An 18,694-nucleotide genomic window follows, 5' to 3' on the forward strand; every position below is an offset into this window, starting at 1 on the left:
GAACCACAGGGCCTTTGGAGCCTCAGGGTCAAGGAGCTAAGCCCTTTCTTTAAGAAGAGTGTGACCTCACTCTGTATAGCAGCTTAAAAAAATAAAAATCAAAAGGCAGGCTGGGCCGGCGCTGTGGTGCAGCGGGTTAAGCTGCGGCCTGCAGGGCCGGCATCCCACACGGGCACCGGTTTGAGTCCCGGCAGCTCCACTTCTGATCCAGCACCCCGCTACTGCACCTGGGAAAGCAGCGGAAGACGGCCCAAGTGCTTGGGCCCCTGCACCCACGTGGGAGACCCAGATGAAGCTCCTGCCTCCTGGCTTTGGCCTGGCCCAGCCCTGGCCATTGTGGCTATTTGGGGAGTGAACCAGCAGGTGGAAGATCTCTCTTTCTTTCTAGTTATCCCTTTCAAATGAATAAATCTTTAAAAAAAAATTTAAAAAAGGTATGACAAGAAAATGAATGATTTGGCCTTGGCCAAAAACAGGTGAGGGTCACAGGCCAAGGTCACGCGGTGACTACGGTGGTGACTCAGGTGAGGGCTGTGTAAGGACAAGGCTTGGTATGACCAGTGACAAGGATCTGCGGTCTCTAGACCTCAGCTCCCCCTGCAGAAGCAGGTGGGTGACATGGAGGGCAAAGGGCGGGCCAGTGACCTCACGGAGGCCCACAGGGAGAGGGGACAAGCAGGGCCGAGCCAACAGCTTTGCTGTCCTGGCCAGGTCCACACCCACCAGCGGCTGGTGGAGCTCAGGGCAGGCCTCCAGCCAGACGGCCTCCTGTGCCCTCTAGACCCCGCCTTCTGCCAGCCTTGCCCTCCCTGGGGGCTAACAGATATCAGGCCCTGGGCACACCCAGCAGTATCATCTCCCCCAGCTTCTGCTCCAGGAGCCTGCCCCCACCCTGTGCCCTGTCACCCACTCTGCCTGCTTTTGCACCCTCTCCATTGGTGCCCCAGCCCAGGGCCCAGCATCTCCTGCCGCCAGGGGCCACCCAGAAACAGGCTTTTGCCTGGAACTTCTGTGGAAAACCCTGTCCCCGTCTCAAAGCGAGAAGCCCTTGCTCCTGCGTCTCTGGGGGAGCTGAGGTCTAGGGTCTACACATCTGCCTGTGGGGATGGTGGGAGGCTGAGCCAGGTGCCGCCCGGGGTGCAGGCCGCCCCATCTCAGCCACATCTGGCGGGGGGTGCCTCGGCCCCTCAGGGCCCCCTGCACCTGTCACTAGGCCTCCGAAGCTGCAGTCGCGACCTTAGCTCCAGCCCATACTCTGCTGTCTGCACGGCAAGTCTCGCTCTGGACTAGCCACAGAATTTGCTCGAATCCTGACCAGACCCCAAGCCACGCCCCCACCCTCTGCGGTACGCGCCAGGCGCTGCTGTGCAGGAGCCTGAGGCCCTGAGGTGACAACGGCAAGGACCGGGAGGCCAACTCGTGTCCTCCCACGATGGTGTGCACACACCAGCACCACATGCGGGAATGAGCCCCAGCACCCAAGGTACTAGCGGGGGACGCCGCCGCTGGAGACCACACGCGCATGCGCACGCAGCTCCGTCTTTCTTGCGGAAAACGAGCCAGACGCAGCCACAAGGACAGAAGCCAGGGCACGGGCCACTCCGTCTGGAGGGTACCAGTGACACGTGGGGGTGCTGGCTTCCCCTCCTGGCACGGATGGTAACCTCGTGGCAGGACGTGCCCTGTACAACTGCCCCACTTCAGGCACCGACTCGTGCGCATTCCCAGGAAGCGTGTTTTAGGGTAGGAGAAGGAACAACTGTCCACTCCCAACAGCCTCCAGCTGAAGGCGGTGTCCAGACCCTCACTCCCTCCCTGCTAGCCTTGCTGGGGGGTGGGGGGAGCGAGGGAGGCGAGGAGAGGAAAGGCGGGAAGAGCCTGATTGAGATGCTCATTCCCAGGCCAGATCCACCCTGTGCAAGTGGGTTGACTTAAGCCCCGCCCACCTGGACACAGAGCAACAGCACACCTGGTGATCCTGGGGGATTCATCAACTGAAAAGGCAAACGGGGTAGGGTGGGGTGGCGCTGTGGCAGGAGTAGGCTAAGCCTCTGCCTGCAGCACCAGCATCCCATATCAGTGCCAGTTTGTGTCCCGGCTGCTCCTCTTCCGATCCAGCTCCCTGGGAAAGCAGCAGCAGATGGCCCAAGTGCTTGGGCCCTGCACCCACGTGGGAGACCCAGAAGAAGCTCCTGGCTCCTGGCTTCGGATCGGCCCAGCTCCGGCCATTGCAGCCATTTGGGGAGTGAACCAGCGGATGGAAGACCTGTCTCTCCCTCTCTCTTAACTCTGCCTCTCAAATAAATAAATAAATCTTAAAAAAAAAAAAAAAAAAAAGCAAACAGGGCATGTGGGTGGGAGGGAGACGTATAGCATAAGAAGCAGTGAGGACAGGTGCAGGGACACACACGAGGGGATGGGGAGGGAATTTTCCAGCCAGACACAGGGCCAAGGGCACCCCAGACCCTTGGAAGAGTGGGGCTCCCGGTTCCCACCGTGTCAGGCTCCTAACAGGGCTGCCTGTGGCAAGGCTCTGGACAGAGGCTCAGCTGAGCCCCACAGTGCGTGGATTCACCCAGGTGCACCCGGTGCTCTGCACGCTGGGAGGCCCACCAGCTGGTGGGGCCGGGAGCCCTCAGTGAGCAGCAGCAGGGCTGAGAAGCCAGGAGCCCCTGCCTGCACAGCCGGCTGTGGCAGCCCCTGGGGGCGGAGCTGCTCTTTTTGAAGCACAGGACAGACACGGACGCGTGACGTGACGCGCGCGGGCTCCCAGCGGCTGTCAGCAGAGGAGGTAAACACACGGGAACACGGTGTCGCTGTTCCCAGAGCCTTGGCTGAGAAAGCCCTGGCGTCTGGAAGGTCTGCCTTGGCCAAGCCACTGCTCTGCCCCGCCCCCGCCCCCTCCCCACAACAGGGTGCCGCCGAGGGCTCCGGGGTGCTGGCTGGTCCCCACTTTGGCTCTCGGGTGGCACTTCACCACAGCCAGTCCTCCCTGGTGGTGGGCTCCCCTCGGATCTTCCCCGCTGTTTTTAGGGCGTTAGCTCAAGCCTGTCTATCTTCATAGCTCAGAGGAGTGGCACAGAGAAGGCGTGCCTTGGCCAGATGGCAAGCTCGGGACTCAGCACGGTCCCCAGGCCTCGGGCTCGCTTCCCATACGCCAGGGACTGACCCAGCCTGGAGGTGCCCTCTGCAGTCTGTGACTGTGAAAGTGCGGGGGGGGGGGGGGGGCATTCCAACTCGCCCTGCGGGAGGCCGCGAAAACACACAAGGAAGTTAGACTTCCTGAAGGCTTTGGCATCACACCCCCAATGTTGGCAGGTGCACCGGAGTGCAGGGGCCTGGTCTTTTTTTTTTTTTAAACAGGCAGAGTGGACAGTGAGAGAGAGAGACAGAGAGACAGAGAGAAAGGTCTTCCTTTTGCCATTGGTTCACCCTCCAATGGCCGCCGTGGCCGGTGCACCGCGCTGATCTGAAGGAAGGAGCCAGGTGCTTCTCCTGGTCTCCCATGGGGTGCAGGGCCCAAGGACTTGGGCCATCCTCCACTGCCTTCCCAGGCCACAGCAGAGAGCTGGCCTGGAAGAGGGGCAACCGGGACAGAATTCGGCGCCCGGACCGGGACTAGAACCTGGTGTGCCGGCGCCACAGGCGGAGGATTAGCCTAGTGAGCTGCGGTGCCGGCGAGGCCCGGTCTTTTTTATCGAACACCTGCACATGTGACTTTTGCAATCTAACCAGGAAGTTGAGATAATAAGGGGTGGGGGTTGGGGTGAACTGCACCAGACAAGCCCAAAGGGCAGGAACTGTGGGAAGGTACCGGGCGCTCCACTAGCCCCCTAGGAAGCCCCTGGAGCACGCAGCCTGGTGTGGGAGCCAGGCATACTGGAACAGGTCCCCATGACTCTGCACACGCTCACGCCCATCGCGAAACATGACCGGAATGACAGTCCACAGCAAAGACACCAACAGAGCACAGGCACTCAAGAAGGGCTACTGTCACCACATGGCAGAACAGGCTGGGGGCTCCGTCTGAGGGGCACGCGGCCCGCTCACGTGCACAGGAAACTGCGGGAGTGAGGACGCACGCTGTAGAGGCCTGAGGGACTGGGTGCACCAGGGCACCCTGCCCGGCCCTGCTGGATCAGATGTCCCGAGAGAAAGGGCAGAGGCTCTGTAGGACCACCCTCTCCGGCTGCCCCCAGCCCACCCCACTCCACACAGGAGAGCCCCCTGCTGGGGGCTGACCCCGGCCCTGAGCGGCCTTGGGGACATCACTTGTCCCTCTGCCTGAGTTGTATTCACCATGAATGAACACCTGCCAAGAATAAACACGAGAGCGCCTGACCCAGCGCGACTCAGCTGCCTCACGGAAGAGGGCTCCGAGCCCAGGCAGAGCCGCATGGCAGCCAGACTCAGTGGTCAGCAGGTCCGGAGCAACAGGGCAGGTCTGGCCTGTGCTGCGCACGGGACGTTCCACAGCAGAAAGGGAGCCCGTGGCTCAGGGACTTGTCCAAGGACAGAAGGCTCCAGCTAACGCTGCGGCCCAGCAGCAGGAGAGGGGTGCTGGGGACAGGGACCCCTCCGGTCTCAGCGACTGGACCCTCCAGGAAAACAGGCAAAGCCCAGGCTGCTGCTGCAAAACAGCACCGGAGCTAGACTCGGCGCGGGTGCGGTGCTGCCCCGCCCCCACCCTCATTCCCCGGGAGTGTGGCTCTCACTCCCCAAGCCGCCCCAGGGAGGCCGCGGATCCAGGCACAGGGATGACCCAGCACCGCTGCCTGCTCAGACGGAGGACATCAGCTGTCATCTCCGCGGCCCGCAGCAGGCTGCAGGGAGGGGGGCAGCGTGACTTGGCCCCGGAGCTGTCCCCGACGCTGGCCTCGCCGCAGCCCACCCACCCCTGCAGTGACCACGCAGCTCACGGCCCCCCGAGTCTCAGCCTCCCCGCAGCGGGTCCAGGCCTGTCTGCCAGTGGCCCCCCGCACCCCGTCTCGGCTGGGATCATCAGAAACACCTCTCGGGCGGCCGGGGTCACTCTGAACTCCCGCCGGAGTTCCAGGCCCCGCCATTTGATTTCCATTCTATGCTTCGGAAAGGGGAAACTGAGGCAAGGCAAGGCGGAGTGGCCCGCTCCGCCCTCCAGGAGCGAAGATCCACCCGCGCGCCCCCAGAGCCTGGCGGCCCCACCCTCCAACCCCAAACCCGCCGCCTGGCCCCTCCGGGAGCTGAGTCCGCCAGCCCCGTCCGCCCGCCGCGCACTCACCGCCGCCGCCGCCGCCGACTTCCGGGTGCCGCGCCCGCGCGCCGCCGCCGCCAGCCCAAGCCCCGCCCTGCCCGCCGGCGGCGCGCTCCCCATTGGGTCGTGCGGCAAGGGGCGGGGCGACGCGCAGCGACCCGGAGCCCCATTCGCTGCGCGTGCTGTCGCTCGGCGGCTGCAGCCCTCCCGGCGCTCCGCCCCCGGGGCTGCGCCAAGCCTTGGGGCTGCGCCGGCGTCTGGCGCGTCGTGACCTCCGCGGCCTTCCTGGCCCCTTGGGCTCCCCAGCCCGCTGGGACGCCCCCTTGCAGGCACCACGTGTCGCCAGCCCACCCTGCGGTCCTTCCCTGGAGGGCGACAGGGATGCTCACGTCAGAAGCCGCCCCCCCTCAGGCTGGGTCCTGGTCTCCCCGCACCCCTGTCCACCCAGCCCCCACCTCTGGACCTGTCCGCTGCCAGCTCGCTTCGGTCTGCCTCTCGGACCTCTGTCCCCTTCCCTTCTGCAGCCCTAACCTCCGGTGTCCATCAGGATGGACCCCAGGCAGTGGACCCGGCACTCCAGCCCGACCCCACTCATTTGGGGCTGCGCTGGGGTCAGCAGGTGGACGCTGGTTGGGGGAGGGGGTCCTCCAACAGGACAGAGGCATCCGTGGGGTTCCCTGGCCCCCCCCAAGCCCCAGGAAGGCCCGCCCCACAATGAATGCTCAACAAACTATGACAAAGATGACAACTGCATTAAGGATAATCCGGCGCCTCCGGTCTGGAACCCTCGCTCCGCTTTGCCGATGCAGAGCTGTTAATGTATTCAGCCGAAGCCCTGGGTGTCCCAGTCCTGACCCCTGATGCCCCTGCAGGGAGAACCCGCCCAGAGAGGGGAGGAGCCTGGCTGGCACTCGGCAAAGGCAAGAGCCTAACCGGGCCCGGCTCATCCACGCACCCCCAGCAGGCAGGGAAACTGAAGACCCCACATACCCAGACTTGTGGCCAGCAGGTGGCACGCCCAGCCAGACACGTGATTCTGCCTCCCGCCGTCTGGGCTGGGGCCAGCGATTTCTCTCCAAGTAGCCAGCCCATGTGGTGCCGGCGTGGGGTGGGGGTGGGCAAGAGGTAGCAGTGCTGGACAAGCGGGACCTGGGGCTTGCCCTGGAGAACGTGGGCGGCAGCTGCCCCAAAGCAGCAGGCAGTGCAGCTCGCAGTGGGACACAGATGGGCCCAGCTTCCTGTAGCCCACCAAGATGGCTGCAGTTACCCATCACAAATCCAGCTCTGTCACAGAGCACGGGGGCCCCGGGGCCAGCCCCCCAACCGCCCAGCTGTAGCCTTCCCAGCTAACAAGCGAGGCTGGAGAGACATTCTGATGTTTTCTCTGGCACTGGGGGGGCCAGGCAAGAGCAGACAAGCTGTGTCTAGGGTGTGTGCTGGACCACCCTGCCTCTAATTGTACTCGTCCTTGGACGGGGAGCTCACTACCTATCGTGGCCTCCCTTTTAGTCTCTGAACATCCCAGCCTCCACCTGAAACTTGTCTCCCCTGTGGCCTTCGTGGCACGTCCCAGGGGGGCTGCCAAGACAGAGCTGGGTGGAGAGAGTGCAAGAGAGGGAGGACCCCTTGGGGTCACCCTGCTCTGTTTCTGACCCCTGCCTGCAAGCCTGGGTGGCCGATTGCCAGATGGCAGCCCTAAGTCCTATTTGCACAGGGGCTGGCGGTCCAGTGAGAGGGCAGCCCTGTGCATGTGTGTGTGTGCATGTGTGTGTGCATGTGTATGTATGTGTGTGCGCATGCATACATGTGTGTGTTATGTGCATGTGTGTGTGCACGCATGTGTGTGCGTGTGCATGTGCATGTATGTGTGTACATATGTGTGCGTGTGTGCATGTATGTGTGTGCCTGTATGTGTGGGTGCATACATGTGTGTATTGTGTGCATGTGTGTGTGCATGCGTGTGTGCATACGTGTGTGTGCGTGTGTGTATGTGCATGTATGTGTGTACATATGTGTATTGTGTGCATGTATGTGTCTGTATGTGCATACGTGTGTGTGTGCATGTGTGTACATGTGTGCATGTGTGCATGTATGTGTGTGCATGTGTGCATGTATGTGTGTGCATGTGTGCATACACGTGAGTATGTGTGTGCGTATGTATCTGTGTGGGTGCATACGTGTGCGCGCATATGTTTGTGTGCATGTGTGTACATATGTGCGTGTGTATGTGTGTGCGTGTGTGCATACACGTGTGTATGTGTGTGCATGTATGTGTGTGCATGTGTCTGTATGTGTGGGTGCATACGTGTGTGCATGTATGTGTGTATGTGTGTGTATGTATGTGTGCGCACGCGTGTGCGTGTGTGTGTCGGGGGGAGGTGGGAGGGAACGGTGAAGCAGTCCCATTTTGCTGGGTGAGTCTCCCTTTGGTTCCCTTCTGGCGGAAGTCTGTCCAGTGCTTCCTGTCACCATCAGCAAGTGAGGGGAAGGACTGGACCACAGGGACATAGTGAAAAAGGAGGACCAGGGGCCGGCGCTGTGGCGTAGTGGGCTAAGCCTCAGCCTGCAGCACCAGCATCCCATATGGGCACCAGTTCGAACCCCGGCTGCCCCTCTTCCGATCCAGCTCTCTGCTGATGGCCTGGGAAAGCAGTGGAAGATGGTCCCTGCACCTGCCTGAGAGGCCTGGAAGAAGCTCCTGGCTCTGGACTGGCCCAGCTCTGGCTGTTGTGGCCATTTGGGGAGTGAACCAGTAGATGGAAGACCTTTCTCTCCATCTCTTCCTCTCTGTCTGTAACTCTGCCTCTCAAATAAATAAATAGAATCTTAAAAAAAAGAGAGAGAGGGGGTCTAGAGTCTGATGTTTTTGGAGAGACCGTCCTGGGGGACCGCTAGAATAATTAAATCTACTCCTAAATGGAAGGACAGCCCTCTGCCACTAGCAGTACCAGCAGTAGTGCCACGCCACAGGACAGCTACCCCGCATCCCAGGGAGGGGTGCTGCATGTTGTCCTCTCTTAGCCACAGGCAGCCTCCCCTCCGCCAGGATACCAAATGGCTTTCAGTGCAGTGCCAACCCCAATCGATTGGTACTGGCTGCCGGGGCTCTGAAAGGCTGCTGAGACCGACTCGCCCTGACTGCCAGGGGCACAGGTGGACGGGAGGCTGGTACCAACCAGTGGTGAGTTCTTGCCCCAGGCGGCTTCATTTTATTTGTTCTGACCAAGCAAGCTGACTCCAGGCGGGGTGGATTAGGAGTGCTGTGGGCTGTGTGTCTCCCTGAGGCATGCCCAGGAACTGGTCATTTGCAGGTGCACCCAGGGCAGGTCTCCCCTGCCAAGCCCCACCGGACAGCATCCTGGCTGGCTGTCCAAGGACATTATGGTCCCACGTGTAGCCTGTGTCACCGTAGCTGTCCACCTGTGCTAATCTCACCTGGCAGTGGCTGAAGCTTGGTATTTCCCCCAAGCAGACTGGAGGAAATGGTGCATGAGTATGGACCAGGGAACCAAGGCTCAACCCCTGCTCTTCAGTCTGAGACCTGGAAGATGAGCGATGGCAGCCTGTGGGGGGGGGGGGGGGGGAGGGCCGCATGGCTGGGAGAATCCAGGTCTGGAGGCGATCCGGGTAGCCGGGAGATAAACCGTCTACGCACCCGAGGGGTTTCTTTCTGCCCTCAGAAACACTGCAGCCCCCACTCCACCCTAAGCCGAGGCCACAGCCCCGCCCCTGCTGCAGGAACCTTGGGGCCGGAAGGGATGGCGGAGCTCTCCAGGGTTCCGGAGTCGTCGGGGTACGGGACTCAAACACCGCTCACCTAAAGCAAATGAGACCCGTGTGCGCCTCAGTCTCCCGTGTGAAATGGGGGCGGCAGCAGCAGCGGCCCCCTCCCTCGCGGGTAGACCTCGACACGAGAGAACCGCGCGCTGCCGGCGGCAGGCGCGGGACAAGGGTACCTGCAACCCGGGGGTGGCGACGGAGGCAGAGCGGCCGCTGTCCGGGGAAGGGGCGCAGGCCCTGCCAGAACCCGCCCGGGGCCCGGCGGTCCGAGACGGCCTCGGAAGGCGGCCGGGAGGGGGCGGCCCTGCGCGCCCGGCCGCCACAGCCGCAGCGGTCCGGGCAGGTGCTGGGGCCTCGGCCCGCTCCACGAGGGGGCTGGCCGTCGGTCGGGACTGACAGCCGAAGAGCCCAATGGCAAGCTGCCGTCCGCGACCGCCCGTCCAATCGGCGCCGGTTGCCGGGCCGCGCCTGGTCTCCCCAGCCAATGGGAAAATTCGAGATCTGACGGAGGCGGGCCGAGGTCCGCGGCGCCGGCCAGGCCGGCTTTGCGCACGGGCCGCGCCGAGGGTGGGGAGGGCCGGCCGGCGGGCGGCACACCGGGCCGCGCAGGGGGGGCGCCCCCGCCCCGGCTCAAGTTGTGGCCCCGTGGGCGGCGACTCGCGCCGCGTCTTGGGGACACCGGCTCCCCGCGCGCCGAGGGAACCTAGGACGCCCGCCTGGGGGCGGGGGCCGCGTTGCGGAGCCGCTCGCGCTGCGCTCCAGGTAAGCTGGGGCCGGGGGGCGGGGTCCCGGCCGGCGGCGGAGGGGAAGGGGCCGGGGGTCGAAGCCCGGCGTCGGGACCGGCACTGGGGTGGAGGCTGGGGGGGCGGGGTCGCAGGTCTGGGCCGTGATCCAGGACAGGGATGGGCACAGGGTCCTGGACCGGGAGTCGGGGGGTCCCAGTAAGGCTCGGAGCCGGGGGTCTGAGCCCCGCTTGGCCCCACCCGCGCTTCGCCAAGGCCTCCGCGGCGCCCGAGCCCCCCTCTGGCCGGCGGGGGCGGCTCCCCTTTGTACGCGGCCTCGGGGGCCCTGCCCGACCGAGCCGGGGCGCCCCCCGCACCGTGCGCCAGCCGGCCCCGCAGCCGCGGTCCGCCCCGCGCGACGGCTGGAGTGCCCGCAGCCGGGGCTGGGCGGCCACGCAAACTTTGAGATCGCCAGAGGGGCGGCGAGGCCGGGGAACTTTCCTGGGGCGGCGCGCTTCGGGGATGCGCAGGGGCGCGGCCGAGCCGAGGGAATCCCCGCTTCGGGGCGGGGGCGGGGGCCCGGCCTGGGTCCCCCTTCCCCACGGGAGCCCTGCGCCCCCTCGGTCGGACCCCGGCAGGTGCAGAGGGCGCCTCCGCTGGCTCCGGATGGCACTCGGCCTGGGTGTGCAGGCAGCAGGCAGCTTTCCCGTTTTCGTTTGCAAACCGTGAGATATTGGGTACTGAACGACATTGCACGGCTTCTACGTGGAAGGGGTGGAACTTGAAAACCCAGCTTCAGGAATCCACCCCCTTTCTCTCTCTGGGGAGTAATTAGACATGAGGAAAAGCGAAGAAAAACCTCCCTCCATGTCACCCTGTTTGCCATGCAAGGTGCCTGCCGGCTCAGGAATTATAAGCACCCCCCGGGGGGGGGGTTGGGGATGAGCGCTCCCCCTCTGAACACCTGGCTGGGCCTGTGCACAGCCCAGGCTGTGGTTGGAGGGCTGGCCCGTCAGCAGGTGCTTCCTGCCCTGATGTCTTTGGGCCTGCAGTGGGGCTGGACACAGGCGACAGAGCTCCCTTTGCCCAGCGTGCTGGGCCTGGGGCCACTCAGTTCCTGGGCAGGTGGCTGAGGCCCAGGGTCAGGCCACAGTGTGTGGGAATGGTGGACCTGGGACGGTGTAGACCCTTCCAATATCCTTGCCACATCTGCACGCTTGGGGCCTGCTCCTGGCTACCCCTTGATCCCACCCCCAGATGGGTTCCCTCCCCCCCCCCACACACACCCCAGGGCAGGACACAGCAGTGGAACCTGGGAGAGTCTCCAGTCCCAGCCTGGCCAGGAGGATATGGGCACAGCCAAGCCGGCCCCGCCTCCAGCCCTTCTTGTGGACAGCCCTGTGGACAGGTCTTAACAGACACAGGCTCGGGCAGACCCAGGCCCTCAGTCCTGCTAAGTTGCGTCTGCCCACCCTACCTGGGCCTCTTGACTCCCACCTCTCTGTAGGCCCCGCCCTCCCCCATCCTTGAGGCTCCAAGGGGGCGGGGCCTCAGGGCTGTGCCTGTTGGTGCTGCACAAGGATAAAGGGTGGGTTCACTGTGTACCCCGTCATCCTGACAGACAGGCCTGGGGGGAGGGGGAAATTCCCTCTTTCCCACAGGAGCCAGTGGGCACCCAGGGCACCAAGGACACCAGGGCCTGCCCACCAGCCCTTCCCCCCTGCTCATGCTCTGTCTGGTCTGGCAGAGCTTGGGTAGGGGGGTCAGGAATGGAGGGTGTCCCAGGGTCAGGGGTCCCCTCGTGGGCTTTCCCCATTGGCGATCCGCTTGTCCCTGCCTTTGTCATGTCTGGAAGATGTGCCATGCCCAGAGCAGGGGGTCTGTGCTTCTCCCCCCCACCTCACCCCCACCCCACCAGGCACTGGCCCTTCCCCTTCCCCCTGTGGACTGCCGGCCACGGCCTCTGGCAGAACAGCAGGGCACGCAAGTGTGACCACCAGAGGGCTTCCAGGGCGGCCACGGCAGGCAGAGCTGCTCCACCCAGCCCCCCTCTGCAGGCTGGGAGTCTTCTTCCTGCAGCTCTGCTGCCTGGGAATGGTGTGGAGCCAGACAGAGGCCAAGGACCCCCAGGGCAATGTCCGCTGGTGCCCCCAACGTGCCCCTCGTATCCTTGCTGCAGCCCGAGAGGGGCCCAAGGGCCAGGTGGGGAGCATGGGGACCCTGCAAGTGAGGCCTCCTTTGGGTGTGTGCCCCAGGTGACCCCTCTGGCCTCCCCAGGCTCTGCCCTGCCATCTCCCAGGGGTTTGGACCAGGGCTGTGCCGCAGTGTCCACAGTGGAAGTGGGCAGGCTCTCAACCGTGCACTCAGACAGCCCGACACGGCTGCGTGGGCTGCCGCTAGGGGGCGCCCACAGCCGCGTGCCTTCTGTCTCCTCTCTATCTTCTGCAGGGCACCAGGCAGGTTCATGGAGGGCAGTGGTCTTCGGAGGCCACCTGGCTGTGAATGCAGAGTGAGCTCGCCGGCCGGCCTGGCCCTCACCCAGCCTCCTCACTGGCCGCTGTGGCCCCAGACCGCCTGCCTAGCCCGCAGCCAGGTCCTCCTCTGGGCCCAGCTGGTACCGTGGGAGCTGCCTCCTGCAGCCACACAGCCTGCGGGTGTGGCCTGGGCCAGCCTTGTACCTCAACCTGAGACCCCCTCGGCCCTCTGCTTAGGCCACCCACACTGTGTCAGAGCCGCAGGCCTTCCCAAGGCCTGGGGTGTGTATGGACAGTTTAGGGAAACACCATGGCTTTTGGGGGGATGGAACACTATGAGGGATATAGAGCAGGGTGGGTGACCCCGGGGCCTGCGATCCAGCCCCAGGGGCATCCCTAAGAGGAGTAGTACCCCTAGTACCCCCCACTTCCTCAAGAGCCCCATCACTCATTCCACCTTCATATCTGTCCACCCCTTCGATTCCCAGCTGGCCACAGCTGCTCTGGTCAGCCCATCCATTCCTGTAGGATGCCATGGCGACAAGGTGACCTCAGCACAGACCCTCAGCTCTGTTGCCACCACCACAGTGCCCTCTGTACCCTCTGCGGCCGTCACTCCCTGGGGGATCCCTGTGAGGCCATCCCCAGCTTGGGGCGGGGGTGGGGTGACTCCTCACCGACGGGGATCCTCGAACAAGATCCAAGATCAGGCAGACCCTGCTCCAGCCACTCCCCGGCCAGGACCCCGGTCTCCCCATCCGTAACATGGGGTGTTGGGCCGACCCCGGGCACCTGGCGGGAGTGAGCGAGAGGATGACGGCTCCCAGATGGGCCTCAAGCCCCAGAGAGGAGGCTGCCGCTTCTCAGGGCTGATAAGAGTCACGTGGTTCTCCGTGGGCCGGGATCCCCGCGAGCACTGGAGCTGGAAGCAGAGATGTCCCAGAAATGTCAAACCTTGGACCCGCGGCCACGCCTGCCCCTCCCAGGCACCCCACCTCTGGCCTCAGCCACCTGTGGGTATCTGGCCAGTCCCCCGCCCAAGATGATGAAGGGACTGCCGGGGAGGCAGAGACCCACCCTTGGGCCCCCAGACGGACCCCACAGGAAGGTTGAGCGGCAGCTTAGAACAATCAGGAAAGCACCAGAGCGCCCAGGGGAGAAGGCGCCCGTTGTCCTGTCCCCTCCCCCCAGCCCCCTGCCAAGGCCCATCCGCTGCCCGCCTGTCTCTGCCGTCCTGGTTTTCATTTTTATGACACGAAAGCTCTGGCAGCATCCCCAGGCTCAAGCATAACGAGGGAGAGGAAATGTGTCTGTCCTCCCCCCCCCGCCCCCTGCCCCAGGGCGTCCGCCCAGAGACAGCTTCCCTCTTGTCCATGGCATGGCTGCCGCCCTGTGAAACACAGGTCCCAGGTCCCACCTGGCCGTAGCTCCAGGATGTCACCTGCCAGCCAGGCAGCCCTGCGCGCCCCCAGGGTCCCTCCCTGAGAGCACTTGGGACCTTGGACAGCCAGTCGCCCAGGACACAAATGGGTTCCAGGGCGCAGGGGCCGGGGCCAGGCTACCCCCAGGCAAGGGCGTCCTCCCTGTCACGTGGCCAGCCTTCTGGAAGGGGGAGAGAACGTCACCACCCGTCCACGGCTCCAAGCAGTCGCGCTTCCAAGTCAGCAGCCTTAGCGCTCCCGAGGAGCCTTCCTCCTCCACAGCGCGCAGTCCCTGGGTGTGTGTGGGGGCTCCTGTGGGTGTGAGCCTGGGACCGCCTGGGCCAGCGTGCCTGGGTGGCCTCCCCCAGGGCCCTGTGGTTTCCCCACAGGAGCCAGAGCTGGCAGGATGGGCGCTGGCACTCTGGATCTCCTCTAGACACAGGTGAGTGGCCTGGGCAAGGGTGCGGTCAGCAGGTGGCCTCCCGCCACCCTTCCTTGCATCCCTGAGCAGCAGCCCCTGGTTGAGGGATGAGCCGTGCGGGGGTCAGCCCACCAGGCTGCCGGGGTGTGTGTGTACGCGCGCGCGCAGATGAAGACATTAGCTGGGGCTGGTTTCCATCCACCTCGGCTTGGATGCCAGCCACGGCGGTGTCTGGTGTCGGCATAGCCTGCCTGGCCCTGGCCCTCGGCTCAGGGAGACTGTGGGCACCGGCCAAGGGGCTGGGAGATGGGCCTTGGGGCCAGGCGCCAGAGATGGTGTTGGAAGGCTTCTCTGCACCCTGGGGTGCTGTCTGAATTATGGCAGCCAGGTGTGGCAGAGCCGAGGCCTGGTGCCTGGGAAGTGGGGTGGGATGGACGGACCCCCAAGTGGTGGAGGACACTGTGCTGGCACCCCGGCCTATCAGACTTCTTCTCAAGCCACGCCCCCCATCACTCCCTCCATCTTGCCTCCCTTTGCGGGGGTGGGGGCCTGGCCATCTGCCCATCCCCCACCCTGCCTCTCTGGGAGGCTCAGCCAGCCCCAGCCCTGTGGGTTCTCAGTGACAGTGGCCAGCGTCGGCGCCTAGCCCAGCAGTGCTGTGCTGGGGTTGGGTGGGGCTGGGCAGGGGAGGCGGTGGCCCCAGGTGTCTGAGTGCCCTGGGCTGGGGGGCAGGCGGGGGCTGTAGGACAAAGGGGCAGGCTGGGGTGGCCTGACTCCTCCCCTGTGCCACTGCATGGGAGGGACCTATGTCTGCCCTCGGGCCATGGGGTCATCTGGGTGGGGATGAAGAGGGTCAGGCTGCAGAGGACGCACTGGGCCAGTGTGTCCAGGTCTCTGGATGTAGTGACTTGGCATCTTGGGACAAGGGTGGCAGGAGGGGCCGGCCCCACCCTCTTAGCCCCTTATAGGCTACCACACCTCAAGGACACCAGGTCTGTCAGGGCGCGCAGGAGGGCTGTGGCCAGCCAGGTCTGAGGCTGCCCAGACGCTCCCGCCCATGTCTCTTCCCTACTGTTAACTTGCTCCTTTGCCGTGCCTCTTCCTCCTTGCTTGCCCCCTGTACCTGTTCTCACCCCATCTTTCTCTCTGCCTTTCCCTAATCCTTGACCATCTGGAGTGTGGTGATTGATTATTCATGTCTGCCATTGGGGTTGATTGTTCCTGTCTGCCCTGGACAGCAGATAGGTGGGTGGTGGCGTTGGTGCCATCCCTGCCCTGGGCCTGGCCCCACTGTAGAAGACTGGGAAGCAGAACCTGAACCGTGGCTTGTGTCTCCCTGCTCGGCCCACAACTGGAAGGGAGGTGGGGGAGGCCCCAGGGCTAAGTTTCAGGTGCTGGCCTGACCCGCTGTACCACAACGCAGCCCCAAGATGCTGACCTTTCCCTCTCCCTCCTCTCGCCGCTCCGTGTGTGTCGTGGGCTTTCCTAGCTCGTCATCATCGCCAGCCAGACCTGCCTCGCACTTTTTTTCCCTCTAGGAGGTACTTGTGCCTTCTGCTTTTACTCCCAGTGTTGACTCTGCCGGGAGTTTATTCTGACACACACACGCAGTGAGAACTAAAAAGTGTTCACAGTGGAGACCGCAGCCTTTCTCCACCAGCTTCTTCCGACACTGGAAGCTGGAAACCTTGCAACACATCCTCGAGTTGGTTGTCACCCATCATGGGCACTCAGTCCCTCGCCAGTGCCCTCTGCCCTCATAGGAAAGATGAGGTGGGGACTGGCATTGTGGCACACAGGATAAAGCCTCCACCTGCAATGCCAGCATCCCACATGGGCGCCGGTTCGAGTCCCGGCTGCTCCACTTCCGATCCAGCTCCCTGCTGATGTACCTGCAAAGGCAGTGGAGGATGGCCCGAGTGCTTGGGCCCCTGTACCCGCTGTGGGAGACCTGGAGGAAGCTCCTGGCTCCTGGCTTCAGATCGGTGCAACTGCAGCCATTGCAGCCAACTGGGGAGTGAACCAGCAGATGGAAGACCTCTCTCTCTCTCTCTAACTCTGCCTTTCAAATGAATAAGTGTTTTTAAGAAAGCATTTTGTTTAGGAGACAGAGAATGAAGGAATGAGCGAGAACTCCCATCTGCCTGGTGACTGCCTGGATGACTGCAGTGGTGGCCAGGTACGGGGCCATGGCCGGAGTCAGGAGCCTGAAGTCAGTACAGGAACCCACGTGAGAATGGGTAGAATCCAGTTACATTTAAAAAATTTTTTTACAGGCCGGCGCCGCGGCTCACTAGGCTAATCCTCTGCCTTGCGGCGCCAGCACACCGGGTTCTAGTCCCGGTCGGGGCACCGATCCTGTCCTGGTTGCCCCTCTTCCAGGCCAGCTCTCTGCTGTGGCCCGGAAGTGCAGTGCAGGATGGCCCAAGTGCTTGGGCCCTGCACCCCATGGGAGACCAGGAGAAGCACCTGGCTCCTGCCATCGGATCAGCGCGGTGCGCCGGCCACAGCGCGCCTACCGCGGCGGCCATTGGAGGGTGAACCAACGGCAAAAGGAAGACCTTTCTCTCTGTCTCTCTCTCACTGTCCACTCTGCCTGTCAAAAAAAAATTTTTTTTTACAGATTTATTTATTTGAAAGAGAGACAGAAAGAGAAAGAGATTTTTCGATTTGCTGGTACACTCCCTGGATGGCCACAACAGCTAGATCTGGGTCACACTAAATTCAGGAGCCAGGAACTCCATCTGGGTCTCCCACTTAGGTGGCAGAGACCCAAGCACTTGGGCCATGAGTTAGCTACTTTCCCAGGAGCATTAGCAGGAAGCAGGCTTGGAAGTGGAGCAGCCGGGACTCGAACTGGCACCCATATAGGATGCTAGCGCTGCAGGCAGAGGCTTAACCTGTTACACCACAGCGCTGGCCCCTGTTAGACTAAAATCCCACTCCGGTGTGGCACATATGCCGCACGTACCCGTCCCATTGCTGTAACTGGCATGTGTGTCACCTCAGATACAATGTCTCTGGGCCGGGCACACTCAGAGTCCTCTTTATCGAAGTGTGCAATTAACTGTTGTCACCATAGCTCTCTCGCCAGCCAGGAACGTTGCTGAGGTCTTGGGGACCCCAGCCCCTGAGCCACCCTGTGGTGAGAGGCTTGGGTTTCCTGATGTCTTATCCGGGAGGGCCACGCGGCTTTGTCATGTTGTGTGTGAGTGTGTGTGGTGAGGGGCTGGAGTGGGAGGTGAACTGGCCTCGTTCTCAAACGTCAAAGGCTCTGGCCTGCTTGTCACCCAAGGCCCCACCCTCCAGGGGCTCACACGTGTCCCGTCTGCGTCCCGGCCTCGCAGGCTGCTGTGATCAGCAGACCCGTCTTCGTCATCTGCTGCCTTCACGTGCTGTCCCGTGCTGTCCCTTGCTCGGGTTGACTTGCCCACACTGCCAGCTTCAAGTCCCCACCAGCCACCATAGGGTGACCCCAGCCCCCTCAGCCCTCCCGCTGTAACAGCCGCTGGGGCCTGCCTGCGAAACCTCTCTTCTCCCCAGCCCCGGGGCTCCCTTGACCCCACCTGGCCCACAGCTGGGGCTCCCAGGAGTCGCATGCTCCATCCTGTGCAGCAGGGACACCCCAGTGGGAATGGGGGGACACTCAGGGCTGAGGCTTCTCTGGGCCTGGGTGACAGTGGCTGGGGTGTCCCTCACTCGGCCCCGGGGCCCAACCCACTGGGGTGACATCCTTGCAGTGGACGATGTTAAATTTGCTTTTAGTTAAGTTTGGTTTTTTTTCTCTTCCCCTCTGCCCAGCGGTCTAATCAGGCCACTCAGGCAGACGTTTGGACACACTTCTGCTCTTGGCATCTTTCCACCCTAATAAGGCTGCAGAGACACCGCCCAGCCCTGTCCTCCCCACCCCCCGCCCCCAGGGGGGCCCTGGCTTTGCGCCCTCCAGCAGGAAGGTGCCCGGCTTGCCAGGTGCAAAGTCCCACGTCTGACATGGGCACCGAGTGGGCGTGTGGGCAAGCTGAGGCCGGGGCACTGAGGTCCGGACTGGGGGTGGGGTGGGGGAGCCCCCTGCCCAGGGCAAGGCTCACGCTGCCCAGGGCAGCGACTCCCCTACGGAGAGGAGCCACCCAGGCTAGGATCAAGGCCCCAGCCTCTGGGTACCACAGACGCCACGAGGACATGCCTGGGCCAGGCTCCCCGTTTTGCATTTATCTATTTATTTACTTATTTATTTTTAAGATTTATTTAGGTGTTTGAGAGGCAGAATTACAGAGAGAGGGAGACATAGAGAAGAGGGGTCTTCTATCCACTAGTTCACTCCCCAAATGGCCACAGTGGCAAAAGAGCTACGCCAATCTGAAGCCAGGAGCCAGGAGCTTCCTCTGGGTCTCCCATGTGGGTGCAGGGGCCCAAGGACTTGGGCCATCTTCTGCTGCTTTTCCCAGGTGCATTAGCAGGGAGCTGGATCGGAAGCGACGCAGCCGGGACTTGAACCGGCGCTCATGTGCGATGCTGACACCTCAGATAGAGGCTTAACCCACTGGGCCACAGTGCTGGCCCCTGCCTTTGTTAGTGGTGAAGCAATGTGGGTTTGTGGGTAGAAAGCATAGACGAAGCAGACAGGAAGGAGGAGGAAGAGCCTT

The 18,694-nt window shown here is 63.2% G+C and overlaps 2 protein-coding genes across 5 annotated transcripts in view; one reads left to right on the forward strand and one right to left on the reverse strand.

Annotated features, from left to right (window-relative positions):
* The window catches only part of TANGO2 (transport and golgi organization 2 homolog), a 43,098-nt gene extending 37,815 nt beyond the window's left edge, over positions 1 to 5,283 (reverse strand). Inside the window, exon 1 of the mRNA XM_062182233.1 lies at positions 5,261 to 5,283. The gene's annotated coding sequence lies outside the window, so the exon portion shown is untranslated. The remainder of the gene's footprint in view (positions 1 to 5,260) is intronic.
* Positions 5,284 to 9,625: 4,342 nt separating this feature from the next.
* Positions 9,626 to 18,694, forward strand: part of ARVCF (ARVCF delta catenin family member) — a 40,889-nt gene continuing 31,820 nt past the window's right edge. For 3 of the 4 annotated variants that reach the window (XM_062182808.1, XM_062182813.1, XM_062182812.1), the window contains exon 1: positions 9,626 to 9,775. The gene's annotated coding sequence lies outside the window, so the exon portion shown is untranslated. Of the gene's footprint in view, positions 9,776 to 14,037; positions 14,073 to 18,694 lie in introns of those variants that run through there. The other variant, XM_062182811.1, reaches the window with a different exon arrangement.

The sequence above is a fragment of the Lepus europaeus genome, chromosome 23 (genome assembly GCF_033115175.1).
Source record: "Lepus europaeus isolate LE1 chromosome 23, mLepTim1.pri, whole genome shotgun sequence".
NCBI lineage: Eukaryota > Metazoa > Chordata > Mammalia > Lagomorpha > Leporidae > Lepus > Lepus europaeus.